This window comes from Syngnathus acus, unplaced genomic scaffold (assembly GCF_901709675.1).
Source record: "Syngnathus acus unplaced genomic scaffold, fSynAcu1.2, whole genome shotgun sequence".
Classification (NCBI taxonomy): Eukaryota; Metazoa; Chordata; class Actinopteri; order Syngnathiformes; family Syngnathidae; genus Syngnathus; species Syngnathus acus.
In genome coordinates this window covers 181,796-197,500 of record NW_023590220.1, presented here as the reverse complement: position 1 = coordinate 197,500, position 15,705 = coordinate 181,796, and the positions used below count along the sequence as shown (strand labels likewise).

General features: G+C 44.6%; 17 non-coding genes and 2 pseudogenes across 17 annotated transcripts in view; all 19 read right to left on the bottom strand.

Moving 5' to 3' along the window:
• The window catches only part of LOC119118702, a 119-nt gene extending 101 nt beyond the window's left edge, over positions 1–18 (bottom strand). Inside the window, exon 1 of the ribosomal RNA XR_005096877.1 lies at positions 1–18. This exon is cut by the window's left edge and continues 101 nt beyond it. This is a non-coding gene — a ribosomal RNA (5S ribosomal RNA).
• Positions 19–483: 465 nt separating this feature from the next.
• On the bottom strand, positions 484–602 carry LOC119118698. The gene has a single exon (XR_005096873.1). It is a non-coding gene; the product is annotated as a 5S ribosomal RNA (ribosomal RNA).
• A 465-nt stretch (positions 603–1,067) lies between these two features.
• Positions 1,068–1,186, bottom strand: LOC119118721. The gene has a single exon (XR_005096896.1). It is a non-coding gene; the product is annotated as a 5S ribosomal RNA (ribosomal RNA).
• A 472-nt stretch (positions 1,187–1,658) lies between these two features.
• LOC119118793 lies at positions 1,659–1,777 on the bottom strand. The gene has a single exon (XR_005096949.1). It is a non-coding gene; the product is annotated as a 5S ribosomal RNA (ribosomal RNA).
• Positions 1,778–2,244: 467 nt separating this feature from the next.
• LOC119118817 lies at positions 2,245–2,363 on the bottom strand. The gene has a single exon (XR_005096972.1). It is a non-coding gene; the product is annotated as a 5S ribosomal RNA (ribosomal RNA).
• Positions 2,364–2,831: 468 nt separating this feature from the next.
• Positions 2,832–2,950, bottom strand: LOC119118697. The gene has a single exon (XR_005096872.1). It is a non-coding gene; the product is annotated as a 5S ribosomal RNA (ribosomal RNA).
• Positions 2,951–3,417: 467 nt separating this feature from the next.
• On the bottom strand, positions 3,418–3,536 carry LOC119118811. The gene has a single exon (XR_005096966.1). It is a non-coding gene; the product is annotated as a 5S ribosomal RNA (ribosomal RNA).
• A 471-nt stretch (positions 3,537–4,007) lies between these two features.
• LOC119118792 lies at positions 4,008–4,126 on the bottom strand. The gene has a single exon (XR_005096948.1). It is a non-coding gene; the product is annotated as a 5S ribosomal RNA (ribosomal RNA).
• Positions 4,127–4,994: 868 nt separating this feature from the next.
• Positions 4,995–5,113, bottom strand: LOC119118806. Its single transcript, XR_005096961.1, has one exon. It is a non-coding gene; the product is annotated as a 5S ribosomal RNA (ribosomal RNA).
• Positions 5,114–5,578: 465 nt separating this feature from the next.
• On the bottom strand, positions 5,579–5,697 carry LOC119118823. Its single transcript, XR_005096977.1, has one exon. It is a non-coding gene; the product is annotated as a 5S ribosomal RNA (ribosomal RNA).
• Positions 5,698–6,163: 466 nt separating this feature from the next.
• On the bottom strand, positions 6,164–6,282 carry LOC119118720. Its single transcript, XR_005096895.1, has one exon. It is a non-coding gene; the product is annotated as a 5S ribosomal RNA (ribosomal RNA).
• Positions 6,283–6,754: 472 nt separating this feature from the next.
• Positions 6,755–6,873, bottom strand: LOC119118791. Its single transcript, XR_005096947.1, has one exon. It is a non-coding gene; the product is annotated as a 5S ribosomal RNA (ribosomal RNA).
• Positions 6,874–7,342: 469 nt separating this feature from the next.
• LOC119118794 lies at positions 7,343–7,461 on the bottom strand. The gene has a single exon (XR_005096950.1). It is a non-coding gene; the product is annotated as a 5S ribosomal RNA (ribosomal RNA).
• Positions 7,462–7,929: 468 nt separating this feature from the next.
• Positions 7,930–8,048, bottom strand: LOC119118822. The gene has a single exon (XR_005096976.1). It is a non-coding gene; the product is annotated as a 5S ribosomal RNA (ribosomal RNA).
• A 468-nt stretch (positions 8,049–8,516) lies between these two features.
• On the bottom strand, positions 8,517–8,635 carry LOC119118810. The gene has a single exon (XR_005096965.1). It is a non-coding gene; the product is annotated as a 5S ribosomal RNA (ribosomal RNA).
• A 471-nt stretch (positions 8,636–9,106) lies between these two features.
• LOC119118790 lies at positions 9,107–9,225 on the bottom strand. The gene has a single exon (XR_005096946.1). It is a non-coding gene; the product is annotated as a 5S ribosomal RNA (ribosomal RNA).
• Positions 9,226–10,093: 868 nt separating this feature from the next.
• LOC119118782 lies at positions 10,094–10,212 on the bottom strand. The gene has a single exon (XR_005096938.1). It is a non-coding gene; the product is annotated as a 5S ribosomal RNA (ribosomal RNA).
• Positions 10,213–10,675: 463 nt separating this feature from the next.
• Positions 10,676–10,784, bottom strand: LOC119118770 (annotated as a pseudogene).
• Positions 10,785–12,907: 2,123 nt separating this feature from the next.
• On the bottom strand, positions 12,908–13,014 carry LOC119118769 (annotated as a pseudogene).
• Positions 13,015–15,705: the final 2,691 nt, after the last annotated feature.

The following is a 15,705-nucleotide window of genomic DNA, read 5'->3' as shown; positions in this document are numbered from 1 at the left end:
GGTAGTATGGCCGTAAGCGATGGTTAAACACAAAATCATGCTTTTTATAGATACAATCGCCCCTGAAAACCAAGCGTTTCATGGAAACATGGCTATCATGAAAAGTTATTGACAGCTTTTTATGTGGCAGCACAAATTTGCCATTGCGACCTGCATTTTGCTGTATCAAAGTAAATGTCATGAAAAGTGGGAAAACCCTACATGGAAGCGCAATGTGTTTTTTTTTTTTTTTTTTTTACGGATAAAGACTGCTGCTTTGATTTCACAGGGAGCCAGCCTCTTTATTCACTGTACATAGTCTGCTCTCTAGCGGTAAAAGACGTGAACTACAATGCTATGGATGACGCCACACAATATAGATTTGAAACTCGGGTTATAGTTTCAATGTCGGACTTAAAACTCGGCTTGCAGTTTCCGAATGCCATACGTAATGGGTGTTGTCAAAATTTGCTTTAACAATTGAAGTGGAAAAAAAAAGAAAAAAGCTTACAGCACCTGATATTCCCAGGCGGTCTCCCATCCAAGTACTAACCTGGCCCGACCCTGCTTAGCTTCCGAGATCGGACGAGATCGGGCGTTCTCAGGGTAGTTTGGCCGTAAGCCATGGTTGAACACAAAATCATGCTTTTTATAGATACAATCACCCTTGAAAACCAAGACTTGGCGTTTCATGGAAACATGGCTATCATGAAAAGTTATTGACAGCTTTTTATGTGGTAGCACAAATTTGCCATTGCGACCTGCATTTTGCTGTATCAAAGTAAATGTCATGAAAAGTGGAAAAACCCTACATGGAAGTGCAATGTGTTTTTTTTTTTTTTTTATGAATAAAGACTGCCGCTTTGAGTTCACAGGGAGCCAGCCTCTTTATTCACTGTACATAGTCTGCTCTCTAGCGGTAAAAGACGTGAACTACAATGCTATGGATGACGCCACACAATATAGATTTGAAACTCGTGTTATAGTTTCAATGTCGGAGTTTAAACTCGGCTTGCAGTTTCCGAATGCCATACTAATGGGTGTTGTCAAAATTTGCTTTAACAATTGAAGTGGAAAAAAAAAAAAAAAGCTTACAGCACCTGGTATTCCCAGGCGGTCTCCCATCCAAGTACTAAGCAGGCCCGACCCTGCTTAGCTTCCGAGATCGGACGAGATCGGGCGTTCTCAGGGGAGTATGGCCGTAAGCGATGGTTGAACACAAAATCATGCTTTTTATAGATACAATCGCCCCTGAAAACCAAGCCGGCGTTTCATGGAAACATGGCTATCATGAAAAGTTATTGACAGCTTTTTATGTGGCAGCACAAATTTGCCATTGCGACCTGCATTTTGCTGTATCGAAGTAAATGTCATGAAAAGTGGGAAAACCCTATATGGAACCGCAATGTGGTTTTTTTTTTTTTTTTTTCTTACGGATAAAGACTGCTGCTTTGATTTCACAGGGAGCCAGCCTCATTATTCACTGTACATAGTCTGCTCTCTAGCGGTAAAAGACGTGAACTACAATGCTATGGATGACGCCACACAATATAGATTTGAAACTCGGGTTATAGTTTCAATGTCGGAGTTTAAACTCGGCTTGCAGTTTCCGAATGCCATACGTAATGGGTGTTGTCAAAATTTGCTTTAACAATTGAAGTGGAAAAAAAAAAGAAAAAAGCTTACAGCACCTGATATTCCCAGGCGGTCTCCCATCCAAGTACTAACCTGGCCCGACCCTGCTTAGCTTCCGAGATCGGACGAGATCGGGCGTTCTCAGGGTAGTATGGCCGTAAGCCATGGTTGAACACAAAATCATGCTTTTTATAGATACAATCACCCTTGAAAACCAAGACTTGGCGTTTCATGGAAACATGGCTATCATGAAAAGTTATTGACAGCTTTTTATGTGGTAGCACAAATTTGCCATTGCGACCTGCATTTTGCTGTATCAAAGTAAATGTCATGAAAAGTGGAAAAAGCCTACATGGAAGTGCAATGTGTTTTTTTTTTTTTTTTTATGAATAAAGACTGCTGCTTGGAGTTCACAGGGAGCCAGCCTCTTTATTCACTGTACATAGTCTGCTCTCTAGCGGTAAAAGACGTGAACTACAATGCTATGGATGACGCCACACAATATAGATTTGAAACTCGTGTTATAGTTTCAATGTCGGAGTTTAAACTCGGCTTGCAGTTTCCGAATGCCATACGTAATGGGTGTTGTCAAAATTTGCTTTAACAATTGAAGTGGAAAAAAAAAAAAAAAGCTTACAGCACCTGGTATTCCCAGGCGGTCTCCCATCCAAGTACTAACCAGGCCCGACCCTGCTTAGCTTCCGAGATCGGACGAGATCGGGCGTTCTCAGGGTAGTATGGCCGTAAGCGATGGTTAAACACAAAAAACATTCTTTTTATAGATACAATCGCCCCTGAAAACCAAGCGTTTCATGGAAACATGGCTATCATGAAAAGTTATTGACAGCTTTTTATGTGGCAGCACAAATTTGCCATTGCGACCTGCATTTTGCTGTATCAAAGTAAATGTCATGAAAAGTGGGAAAACCCTATATGGAAGCGCAATGTGTTTTTTTCTTTTGTTTTTTTTTTACGGATAAAGACTGCTGCTTTGATTTCACAGGGAGCCAGCCTCTTATTCACTGTACATAGTCTGCTCTCTAGCGGTAAAAGACGTGAACTACAATGCTATGGATGACGCCACACAATATAGATTTGAAACTCGGGTTATAGTTTCAATGTCGGACTTAAAACTCGGCTTGCAGTTTCCGAATGCCATACGTAATGGGTGTTGTCAAAATTTGCTTTAACAATTGAAGTGGAAAAAAAAAGAAAAAAGCTTACAGCACCTGATATTCCCAGGCGGTCTCCCATCCAAGTACTAACCTGGCCCGACCCTGCTTAGCTTCCGAGATCGGACGAGATCGGGCGTTCTCAGGGTAGTTTGGCCGTAAGCCATGGTTGAACACAAAATCATGCTTTTTATAGATACAATCACCCTTGAAAACCAAGACTTGGCGTTTCATGGAAACATGGCTATCATGAAAAGTTATTGACAGCTTTTTATGTGGTAGCACAAATTTGCCATTGCGACCTGCATTTTGCTGTATCAAAGTAAATGTCATGAAAAGTGGAAAAACCCTACATGGAAGTGCAATGTGTTTTTTTTTTTTTTTTTATGAATAAAAACTGCTGCTTTGAGTTCACAGGGAGCCAGCCTCTTTATTCACTGTACATAGTCTGCTCTCTAGCGGTAAAAGACGTGAACTACAATGCTATGGATGACGCCACACAATATAGATTTGAAACTCGTGTTATAGTTTCAATGTCGGAGTTTAAACTCGGCTTGCAGTTTCCGAATGCCATACGTAATGGGTGTTGTCAAAATTTGCTTTAACAATTGAAGTGGAAAAAAAAAAAAAAAGCTTACAGCACCTGGTATTCCCAGGCGGTCTCCCATCCAAGTACTAAGCAGGCCCGACCCTGCTTAGCTTCCGAGATCGGACGAGATCGGGCGTTCTCAGGGTAGTATGGCCGTAAGCGATGGTTGAACACAAAATCATGCTTTTTATAGATACAATCGCCCCTGAAAACCAAGCCGGCGTTTCATGGAAACATGGCTATCATGAAAAGTTATTGACAGCTTTTTATGTGGCAGCACAAATTTGCCATTGCGACCTGCATTTTGCTGTATCAAAGTAAATGTCATGAAAAGTGGGAAAACCCTATATGGAACCGCAATGTGTTTTTTTTTTTTTTTTTTCTTACGGATAAAGACTGCTGCTTTGATTTCACAGGGAGCCAGCCTCATTATTCACTGTACATAGTCTGCTCTCTAGCGGTAAAAGACGTGAACTACAATGCTATGGATGACGCCACACAATATAGATTTGAAACTCGGGTTATAGTTTCAATGTCGGAGTTTAAACTCGGCTTGCAGTTTCCGAATGCCATACGTAATGGGTGTTGTCAAAATTTGCTTTAACAATTGAAGTGGAAAAAAAAAAGAAAAAAGCTTACAGCACCTGATATTCCCAGGCGGTCTCCCATCCAAGTACTAACCTGGCCCGACCCTGCTTAGCTTCCGAGATCGGACGAGATCGGGCGTTCTCAGGGTAGTATGGCCGTAAGCCATGGTTGAACACAAAATCATGCTTTTTATAGATACAATCACCCTTGAAAACCAAGACTTGGCGTTTCATGGAAACATGGCTGTTAGAGTGGTGCTCACTCTAACTTATTTTGCAAGAACCACACGGGAGACAGTAGTTTGCCCTTTGACACCTGCAGGTGGAGAGTCCATTCGTCGCCGTGCGTACAGCGATGATCGAATGGAGGTCTGACTCTCGCCTCCTGCATGAGCATTTTTATTAAGAGAAACAGGGTGGGGGTGACAGTGGACTGGATAGGGAAGAGAAAACCCTTGACCTCTAGTCAAAGCATAGCAGGGGATGTTTTACGACATTGTGTAGGATGGGACAAGCTAGGTAATTTATTACTGGTTACACACCAACGTAAGCATAAAACTAATCTAGCTAGGTTATTTATTACTGGTTACATACATTCCAACATAATCATACGATCAAGATAGTTTGGAAAACCCTGACAATGGCTATCATGAAAAGTTATTGACAGCTTTTTATGTGGTAGCACAAATTTGCCATTGCGACCTGCATTTTGCTGTATCAAAGTAAATGTCATGAAAAGTGGAAAAAGCCTACATGGAAGTGCAATGTGTTTTTTTTTTTGTTTTTTTTATGAATAAAGACTGCTGCTTGGAGTTCACAGGGAGCCAGCCTCTTTATTCACTGTACATAGTCTGCTCTCTAGCGGTAAAAGACGTGAACTACAATGCTATGGATGACGCCACACAATATAGATTTGAAACTCGTGTTATAGTTTCAATGTCGGAGTTTAAACTCGGCTTGCAGTTTCCGAATGCCATACGTAATGGGTGTTGTCAAAATTTGCTTTAACAATGGAAGTGGAAAAAAAAAAAAAGCTTACAGCACCTGGTATTCCCAGGCGGTCTCCCATCCAAGTACTAACCAGGCCCGACCCTGCTTAGCTTCCGAGATCGGACGAGATCGGGCGTTCTCAGGGTAGTATGGCCGTAAGCGATGGTTAAACACAAAATCATGCTTTTTATAGATACAATCGCCCCTGAAAACCAAGCGTTTCATGGAAACATGGCTATCATGAAAAGTTATTGACAGCTTTTTATGTGGCAGCACAAATTTGCCATTGCGACCTGCATTTTGCTGTATCAAAGTAAATGTCATGAAAAGTGGGAAAACCCTACATGGAAGCGCAATGTGTTTTTTTTTTTTTTTTTTTTACGGATAAAGACTGCTGCTTTGATTTCACAGGGAGCCAGCCTCTTTATTCACTGTACATAGTCTGCTCTCTAGCGGTAAAAGACGTGAACTACAATGCTATGGATGACGCCACACAATATAGATTTGAAACTCGGGTTATAGTTTCAATGTCGGACTTAAAACTCGGCTTGCAGTTTCCGAATGCCATACGTAATGGGTGTTGTCAAAATTTGCTTTAACAATTGAAGTGGAAAAAAAAAGAAAAAAGCTTACAGCACCTGATATTCCCAGGCGGTCTCCCATCCAAGTACTAACCTGGCCCGACCCTGCTTAGCTTCCGAGATCGGACGAGATCGGGCGTTCTCAGGGTAGTTTGGCCGTAAGCCATGGTTGAACACAAAATCATGCTTTTTATAGATACAATCACCCTTGAAAACCAAGACTTGGCGTTTCATGGAAACATGGCTATCATGAAAAGTTATTGACAGCTTTTTATGTGGTAGCACAAATTTGCCATTGCGACCTGCATTTTGCTGTATCAAAGTAAATGTCATGAAAAGTGGAAAAACCCTACATGGAAGTGCAATGTGTTTTTTTTTTTTTTTTATGAATAAAGACTGCCGCTTTGAGTTCACAGGGAGCCAGCCTCTTTATTCACTGTACATAGTCTGCTCTCTAGCGGTAAAAGACGTGAACTACAATGCTATGGATGACGCCACACAATATAGATTTGAAACTCGTGTTATAGTTTCAATGTCGGAGTTTAAACTCGGCTTGCAGTTTCCGAATGCCATACTAATGGGTGTTGTCAAAATTTGCTTTAACAATTGAAGTGGAAAAAAAAAAAAAAAAGCTTACAGCACCTGGTATTCCCAGGCGGTCTCCCATCCAAGTACTAAGCAGGCCCGACCCTGCTTAGCTTCCGAGATCGGACGAGATCGGGCGTTCTCAGGGGAGTATGGCCGTAAGCGATGGTTGAACACAAAATCATGCTTTTTATAGATACAATCGCCCCTGAAAACCAAGCCGGCGTTTCATGGAAACATGGCTATCATGAAAAGTTATTGACAGCTTTTTATGTGGCAGCACAAATTTGCCATTGCGACCTGCATTTTGCTGTATCGAAGTAAATGTCATGAAAAGTGGGAAAACCCTATATGGAACCGCAATGTGGTTTTTTTTGTTTTTTTTTCTTACGGATAAAGACTGCTGCTTTGATTTCACAGGGAGCCAGCCTCATTATTCACTGTACATAGTCTGCTCTCTAGCGGTAAAAGACGTGAACTACAATGCTATGGATGACGCCACACAATATAGATTTGAAACTCGGGTTATAGTTTCAATGTCGGAGTTTAAACTCGGCTTGCAGTTTCCGAATGCCATACGTAATGGGTGTTGTCAAAATTTGCTTTAACAATTGAAGTGGAAAAAAAAAAGAAAAAAGCTTACAGCACCTGATATTCCCAGGCGGTCTCCCATCCAAGTACTAACCTGGCCCGACCCTGCTTAGCTTCCGAGATCGGACGAGATCGGGCGTTCTCAGGGTAGTATGGCCGTAAGCCATGGTTGAACACAAAATCATGCTTTTTATAGATACAATCACCCTTGAAAACCAAGACTTGGCGTTTCATGGAAACATGGCTATCATGAAAAGTTATTGACAGCTTTTTATGTGGTAGCACAAATTTGCCATTGCGACCTGCATTTTGCTGTATCAAAGTAAATGTCATGAAAAGTGGAAAAAGCCTACATGGAAGTGCAATGTGTTTTTTTTTTTTTTTTTTTATGAATAAAGACTGCTGCTTGGAGTTCACAGGGAGCCAGCCTCTTTATTCACTGTACATAGTCTGCTCTCTAGCGGTAAAAGACGTGAACTACAATGCTATGGATGACGCCACACAATATAGATTTGAAACTCGTGTTATAGTTTCAATGTCGGAGTTTAAACTCGGCTTGCAGTTTCCGAATGCCATACGTAATGGGTGTTGTCAAAATTTGCTTTAACAATTGAAGTGGAAAAAAAAAAAAAAAGCTTACAGCACCTGGTATTCCCAGGCGGTCTCCCATCCAAGTACTAACCAGGCCCGACCCTGCTTAGCTTCCGAGATCGGACGAGATCGGGCGTTCTCAGGGTAGTATGGCCGTAAGCGATGGTTAAACACAAAAACATTCTTTTTATAGATACAATCGCCCCTGAAAACCAAGCGTTTCATGGAAACATGGCTATCATGAAAAGTTATTGACAGCTTTTTATGTGGCAGCACAAATTTGCCATTGCGACCTGCATTTTGCTGTATCAAAGTAAATGTCATGAAAAGTGGGAAAACCCTATATGGAAGCGCAATGTGTTTTTTTCTTTTGTTTTTTTTTACGGATAAAGACTGCTGCTTTGATTTCACAGGGAGCCAGCCTCTTTATTCACTGTACATAGTCTGCTCTCTAGCGGTAAAAGACGTGAACTACAATGCTATGGATGACGCCACACAATATAGATTTGAAACTCGGGTTATAGTTTCAATGTCGGACTTAAAACTCGGCTTGCAGTTTCCGAATGCCATACGTAATGGGTGTTGTCAAAATTTGCTTTAACAATTGAAGTGGAAAAAAAAAAGAAAAAAGCTTACAGCACCTGATATTCCCAGGCGGTCTCCCATCCAAGTACTAACCTGGCCCGACCCTGCTTAGCTTCCGAGATCGGACGAGATCGGGCGTTCTCAGGGTAGTTTGGCCGTAAGCCATGGTTGAACACAAAATCATGCTTTTTATAGATACAATCACCCTTGAAAACCAAGACTTGGCGTTTCATGGAAACATGGCTATCATGAAAAGTTATTGACAGCTTTTTATGTGGTAGCACAAATTTGCCATTGCGACCTGCATTTTGCTGTATCAAAGTAAATGTCATGAAAAGTGGAAAAACCCTACATGGAAGTGCAATGTGGTTTTTTTTTTTTTTTTATGAATAAAAACTGCTGCTTTGAGTTCACAGGGAGCCAGCCTCTTTATTCACTGTACATAGTCTGCTCTCTAGCGGTAAAAGACGTGAACTACAATGCTATGGATGACGCCACACAATATAGATTTGAAACTCGTGTTATAGTTTCAATGTCGGAGTTTAAACTCGGCTTGCAGTTTCCGAATGCCATACGTAATGGGTGTTGTCAAAATTTGCTTTAACAATTGAAGTGGAAAAAAAAAAAAAAAAGCTTACAGCACCTGGTATTCCCAGGCGGTCTCCCATCCAAGTACTAAGCAGGCCCGACCCTGCTTAGCTTCCGAGATCGGACGAGATCGGGCGTTCTCAGGGTAGTATGGCCGTAAGCGATGGTTGAACACAAAATCATGCTTTTTATAGATACAATCGCCCCTGAAAACCAAGCCGGCGTTTCATGGAAACATGGCTATCATGAAAAGTTATTGACAGCTTTTTATGTGGCAGCACAAATTTGCCATTGCGACCTGCATTTTGCTGTATCAAAGTAAATGTCATGAAAAGTGGGAAAACCCTATATGGAACCGCAATGTGTTTTTTTTTTTTTTTTTTCTTACGGATAAAGACTGCTGCTTTGATTTCACAGGGAGCCAGCCTCATTATTCACTGTACATAGTCTGCTCTCTAGCGGTAAAAGACGTGAACTACAATGCTATGGATGACGCCACACAATATAGATTTGAAACTCGGGTTATAGTTTCAATGTCGGAGTTTAAACTCGGCTTGCAGTTTCCGAATGCCATACGTAATGGGTGTTGTCAAAATTTGCTTTAACAATTGAAGTGGAAAAAAAAAAGAAAAAAGCTTACAGCACCTGATATTCCCAGGCGGTCTCCCATCCAAGTACTAACCTGGCCCGACCCTGCTTAGCTTCCGAGATCGGACGAGATCGGGCGTTCTCAGGGTAGTATGGCCGTAAGCCATGGTTGAACACAAAATCATGCTTTTTATAGATACAATCACCCTTGAAAACCAAGACTTGGCGTTTCATGGAAACATGGCTGTTAGAGTGGTGCTCACTCTAACTTATTTTGCAAGAACCACACGGGAGACAGTAGTTTGCCCTTTGACACCTGCAGGTGGAGAGTCCATTCGTCGCCGTGCGTACAGCGATGATCGAATGGAGGTCTGACTCTCGCCTCCTGCATGAGCATTTTTATTAAGAGAAACAGGGTGGGGGTGACAGTGGACTGGATAGGGAAGAGAAAACCCTTGACCTCTAGTCAAAGCATAGCAGGGGATGTTTTACGACATTGTGTAGGATGGGACAAGCTAGGTAATTTATTACTGGTTACACACCAACGTAAGCATAAAACTAATCTAGCTAGGTTATTTATTACTGGTTACATACATTCCAACATAATCATACGATCAAGATAGTTTGGAAAACCCTGACAATGGCTATCATGAAAAGTTATTGACAGCTTTTTATGTGGTAGCACAAATTTGCCATTGCGACCTGCATTTTGCTGTATCAAAGTAAATGTCATGAAAAGTGGAAAAAGCCTACATGGAAGTGCAATGTGTTTTTTTTTTTGTTTTTTTTATGAATAAAGACTGCTGCTTGGAGTTCACAGGGAGCCAGCCTCTTTATTCACTGTACATAGTCTGCTCTCTAGCGGTAAAAGACGTGAACTACAATGCTATGGATGACGCCACACAATATAGATTTGAAACTCGTGTTATAGTTTCAATGTCGGAGTTTAAACTCGGCTTGCAGTTTCCGAATGCCATACGTAATGGGTGTTGTCAAAATTTGCTTTAACAATGGAAGTGGAAAAAAAAAAAAAGCTTACAGCACCTGGTATTCCCAGGCGGTCTCCCATCCAAGTACTAACCAGGCCCGACCCTGCTTAGCTTCCGAGATCGGACGAGATCGGGCGTTCTCAGGGTAGTATGGCCGTAAGCGATGGTTAAACACAAAATCATGCTTTTTATAGATACAATCGCCCCTGAAAACCAAGCGTTTCATGGAAACATGGCTATCATGAAAAGTTATTGACAGCTATATGTGGCAGCACAAATTTGCCATTGCGACCTGCATTTTGCTGTATCAAAGTAAATGTCATGAAAAGTGGGAAAACCCTACATGGAAGCGCAATGTGTTTTTTTTTTTTTTTTTTTTACGGATAAAGACTGCTGCTTTGATTTCACAGGGAGCCAGCCTCTTTATTCACTGTACATAGTCTGCTCTCTAGCGGTAAAAGACGTGAACTACAATGCTATGGATGACGCCACACAATATAGATTTGAAACTCGGGTTATAGTTTCAATGTCGGACTTAAAACTCGGCTTGCAGTTTCCGAATGCCATACGTAATGGGTGTTGTCAAAATTTGCTTTAACAATTGAAGTGGAAAAAAAAAGAAAAAAGCTTACAGCACCTGATATTCCCAGGCGGTCTCCCATCCAAGTACTAACCAGGACCGAGCCTGCTTAGCTTCCGAGATCGGGCGTTCTCAGGGTAGTATGGCCGTAAGCCATGGTTGATCGCAAAATCATGCATTTTATAGATACAATCGCCCCTGAAAACCAAGACTTGGCGTTTCATGGAAACATGGCTATCATGAAAAGTTATTGACAGCTTTTTATGTGGTAGCACAAATTTGCCTTTGCGACCTGCATTTTGCTGTATCAAAGTAAATGTCATGAAAAGTGGAAAAACCCTACATGGAAGCGCAATGTGTTTTTTTTTTTTTTTTATGGATAAAGACTGCTGCTTTGAGTTCACAGGGAGCCAGCCTCTTTATTCACTGTACATAGTCTGCTCTCTAGCGGTAAAAGACGTGAACTACAATGCTATGGATGACGCCACACAATATAGACTTAGACTTAGACAAACTTTATTGTCATTTTGTCAACACTAGGTGTGCACAAAACGAAATTTCGTTGCATACGGCTTTCAACAATGTAGAGGTATTTCGGCTGGTTAAAAAGTGACATTCTATATAAAAATATGAAATAAGATAATTTTAAAGTACAAAGTGCAGCAGTGATAAAGTATGTAAACAGTGCAGGAGACAAAAAGCAGTATTTACAAGTGTGCAGAGGAATGCTACGTTTGAATGTTCAACAGTCTGACGACAGCAGGGAAAAAACTATTGCAGAACCTGGTGGACCTGCAGCGGATGCTGCGAAACCTCTTCCCAGAGGGCAGCAGGGAGAACAGTCCATGGTGGGGGTGTGATGGGTCACTGATAATATTTCGGGCTCGGGACACGCAGCGCTGGGATGACAAGTCCTGAATGGAGGGAAGAGGAGCCCCGATGATCCTCTCTGCTGTCCTCACCACTCTCCTCAGGTTCTTCCAATCGGAGGCGCTGCAACCTCCACACCACACCGAGAGACAGCTTGTCAGAATGCTCTCTATGGTGCTTCGGTAGAACGTCCTCATGATGGGTGGGGGCAGGTGGGCTCTCCTCATCCTCCGCAGGAAGTACAAGCGCTTCTGTGCCCTCTTGACCAGTGTTGTGGTGTTCACAGTCCAGGTGAGGTCGTCTGTGATGTGGACTCCCAGGAATTTAGTGCCGCTGACCACCTCCACAGCTGAGCTGTTGATGATCAGTGGAGCGTGGTGAGGCTGGTTCTTCCTGAAGTCGACGATGATCTCCTTCGTCTTCTCCACATTCAGGATCAGGCTGTTTTCTCTGCACCAGCCCACCAACTGCTCCACCTCCTCTCCGTAGTCCAGGTCGTTGTTGTCCCTGATGAGGCCCACCACCGTTGTGTCGTCTGCAAACTTCACGATGTGATTGGTGGTGAACCTGGGGGCGCAGTCGTGTGTCATCAGGGTGAACAGCAGGGGGCTCAGGACGCAGCCCTGAGGGGAGCCTGTGCTGAGGGTGATGACATCTGAGGTGTTCTGTCCGACCCGGACTGACTGAGGTCTGTTGGTGAGGAAGTCTAGCAGCCAGTTCCGAAGGGGGGTGCTGAAGCCCAGGTGTTCCAGTTTTTCCACCAGATGTTGTGGAATGATGGTGTTAAACGCTGAGCTGAAGTCCAGGAACAGCAACCGCACGTGGGTGTTCCTCTCCTCCAGGTGAGCCAGGCTCAGGTGAAGAACGGAGGAGATGGCATCCTCAGTAGAGCGGTTCTGCCGGTAGGCAAACTGGAACGGATCGAATGTTGGGGGGAGTCTGGAGATGATGTGATCTTTGAGCAGCCTTTCGAAGCACTTCATCATGATGGGAGTCAGTGCCACCGGTCTGTAGTCATTCCATGAGGTGATTTGAGGTTTCTTCGGCACCGGAATGATGGAGGCAGCCTTGAAGCACACTGGCACTTTGGCTTGGTCCAGCGAGATGTTAAAAATGTCTGTGATGACACCAGCCAGCTGGCCTGCACATTCTTTGAACACCCGCCCAGGTATGTTGTCGGGGCCTGGGGCCTTACGTGGGTTGACTCTTCTCAGAGTCTTCCACACGTCGGCTGAGTCAAGGCAGAGGGCCTCCTCTTCCTGGTGGGGAACAGTTTTATATAGATTTGAAACTCGGGTTATAGTTTCAATGTCGGAGTTAAAACTCGGCTTGCAGTTTCCGAATGCCATACGTAATGGGTGTTGTCAAAATTTGCTTTAACAATTGAAGTGGAAAAAAAAAAAAAAAAGCTTACAGCACCTGGTATTCCCAGGCGGTCTCCCATCCAAGTACTAACCAGGCCCGACCCTGCTTAGCTTCCGAGATCGGGCGTTCTCAGGGGTATGGCCGTAAGCCATGGTTGACTGCAAAATCATGCATTTTATAGATACAATCGCCTCTGAAAACCAAGACTTGGCGTTTCATGGAAACATGGCTATCATGAAACGTTATTGACAGCTTTTTATGTGGTAGCACAAATTTGCCATTGTGACCTGCATTTTGCTGTATCAAAGTAAATGTCATGAAAAGTGGAAAAACCCTACATGGAAGCGCAATGTGTTTTTTTTTTTTTTTTTTTACGAATAAAGACTGCTGCTTTGAGTTCACAGGGAGCCATCCTCTTTATTCACTGTACATAGTCTGCTCTCTAGCGGTAAAAGACGTGAACTACAATGCTATGGATAACGCCACACAATATAGGTTTGAAACTCGGGTTATAGTTTCAAATCAAAGTCAAAGTCAAAGTCAGCTTTATTGTCAATCCCTTCATATGTCAAGACACACAAAGAAACCGAAATTCCGTTTCCTCTATCCCACGGTGACGAGACATACAAGTAGACGACACAAAATAAAAACAAGAAGGCACAAACAATAAATAATAAACAAAAAATAATAAATAAATAAAATGAGCGATGAATAAATAATAAACCAATAACCCAATAAATAAGAGGAGCAAAACTGAGCCAGTGTGCATACAGCAGACAGTAAGCATAGCGCAAAGAACAGGACGCTACGCAGAAAGGGGGAGCGAGTTCAGGATCCTAACAGCCTGGAGTATGAAGCTGTTGGAGAGTCTGGTGGTGCGGGAGCGCAGGCTCCTGTACCTCCTCCCAGAGGGCAGAAGATCAAACAAAGAGTGAGCGGGGTGACTCACATCACTCACAATCTTGGTCGCCTTGCGGGTGAGATGGGAGGTGTAAATGTCCTTCAAGGAGGGGAGAGAAGCACCAATAGTCTTACCAGCCGTTTTCACTATGCGCTGCAGGGCCTTCAAGTCGTAGTCAGTGCAGCTGCCACCCCAAACATCAATACAGCTGGAGAGGACGCTCTCAATGGTGCCGCGGTAAAATGTAGTCATGACGGCCGGAGGAGCGCCCGCTCGCCTGAGTTTCCGAAGGAAGTACAGGCGGCGCTGGGCCTTCTTCGCCAGTGATGCGGTGTTGGTGGACCAGGAGAGATCCTCACTGATGTGCACCCCCAGGAACCTGGCGCTGCTCACTCTCTCCACCACAGCACCGTCGATGGTCAGCGGCAGGTGTTGGGCGTGACCCTTCCGGAAGTCAACAACAATCTCCTTGGTCTTGTCGACGTTCAGCAGGAGGTTGTTGTCCCTGCACCACGTGGTCAGAAGGTCAACCTCCAGCCTGTATTGAGTCTCGTCTCCCTTGGTGATGAGACCCACCAGAGTCGTGTCGTCAGCAAACTTCACTATGCGGTTGTCGCTGTAGGTGGCAGTGCAGTCATGCGTCAGGAGGGTGAAGAGCAGCGGACTGAGCACGCAGCCTTGGGGGGCCCCTGTGCTCAGCGTGATGCTGGCGGAGATTTTGTCGCCAACACGTACCACCTGTGGCCTCTGACAGAGGAAGTCCAGTAGCCAGTTGCAGAGGCAGGTACTGAGGTCCAGCTTGTCAAGTTTGCTGATGAGACGTTGTGGCACAATGGTGTTGAAGGCAGAACTGAAGTCCACAAACAGCAACCTCACATACGAGTCCCTCCCCTCCAGGTGGGTGAGGGCCGAGTGGAGGGCAGAGCAGATGGCATCCTCAGAGGACCGTTTGGCTCGGTACGCAAACTGGAAGGGGTCAATGGTGGGGGGGAGAACGGATCGGATGTGCTCCATGACAAGCCGCTCAAAGCACTTCATGATGATGGGCGTAAGTGCCACGGGGCGGTAGTCATTGAAGCAGGACGGAGCAGGTTTCTTCGGCACAGGTACGATGGTGGCAGTTTTGAAACACGACGGGACGATGGCCTGCTGCAGGGAAGTGTTAAAGATGTCCGTGAAGACACCCGTCAGCTCACCAGCGCAGTCCCTCAGCGCTCGACCCGGGATGTTGTCCGGGCCAGCCGCCTTACGGATGTTGATAGCGGCAAGCGCCCTCCTCACGCTGTCGGCGGAGAGGCACAGGGGCAGCTCGTGGGAAGGGGGAGTGGCCTTCAGCGGGCAAGTGCTGTTCTGAGCGTCGAAGCAAGCAAAGAAGCGGTTGAGGTCATTGAGCAGACGGACGTCGCCTTCACAGCTCTGCGGCGCGGGCTTGTAGTCCGTGATGGTCTGAATGCCCTGCCAAAGGCTCCGTGCGTCCCTGCTGTCCTTGAAGTGGGCGGTAATTTTGCACGAGAACGCCCTCTTCGCTTCTTTGATGCCCCGGGACAGGTCGGCCCTCGCAGTCCTCAAGCCAGCCTCATCCCCCGCTCTAAAGGCTTTGTCCCTGGCCCTCAGCAGCCTGAAGACAGCCCCTGTCAGCCATGGCTTCCGGTTAGCCCGAGTGACGACGGATATTGAGTGTGTCACATCATCAATGCACTTCCTGATGTAGGAGGAAACAGAGTCAGTATACTCCTCAATGTCCGCCCGACCGTCGCAAGTGGCAGCCCTCCTAAACACGTCCCAGTCAGTAGAGCCAAAGCAGTCACGAAGCGCATCAGAGGCACCCTCAGGCCACACCCGTACCCGTTTGCGAACTGGTCTGGATGTTCTCACCTTTTGTCTGTATGCGGGCAAAAGCATAACAGTGATATGGTCAGAAAGTCCAAGATGGGGGACG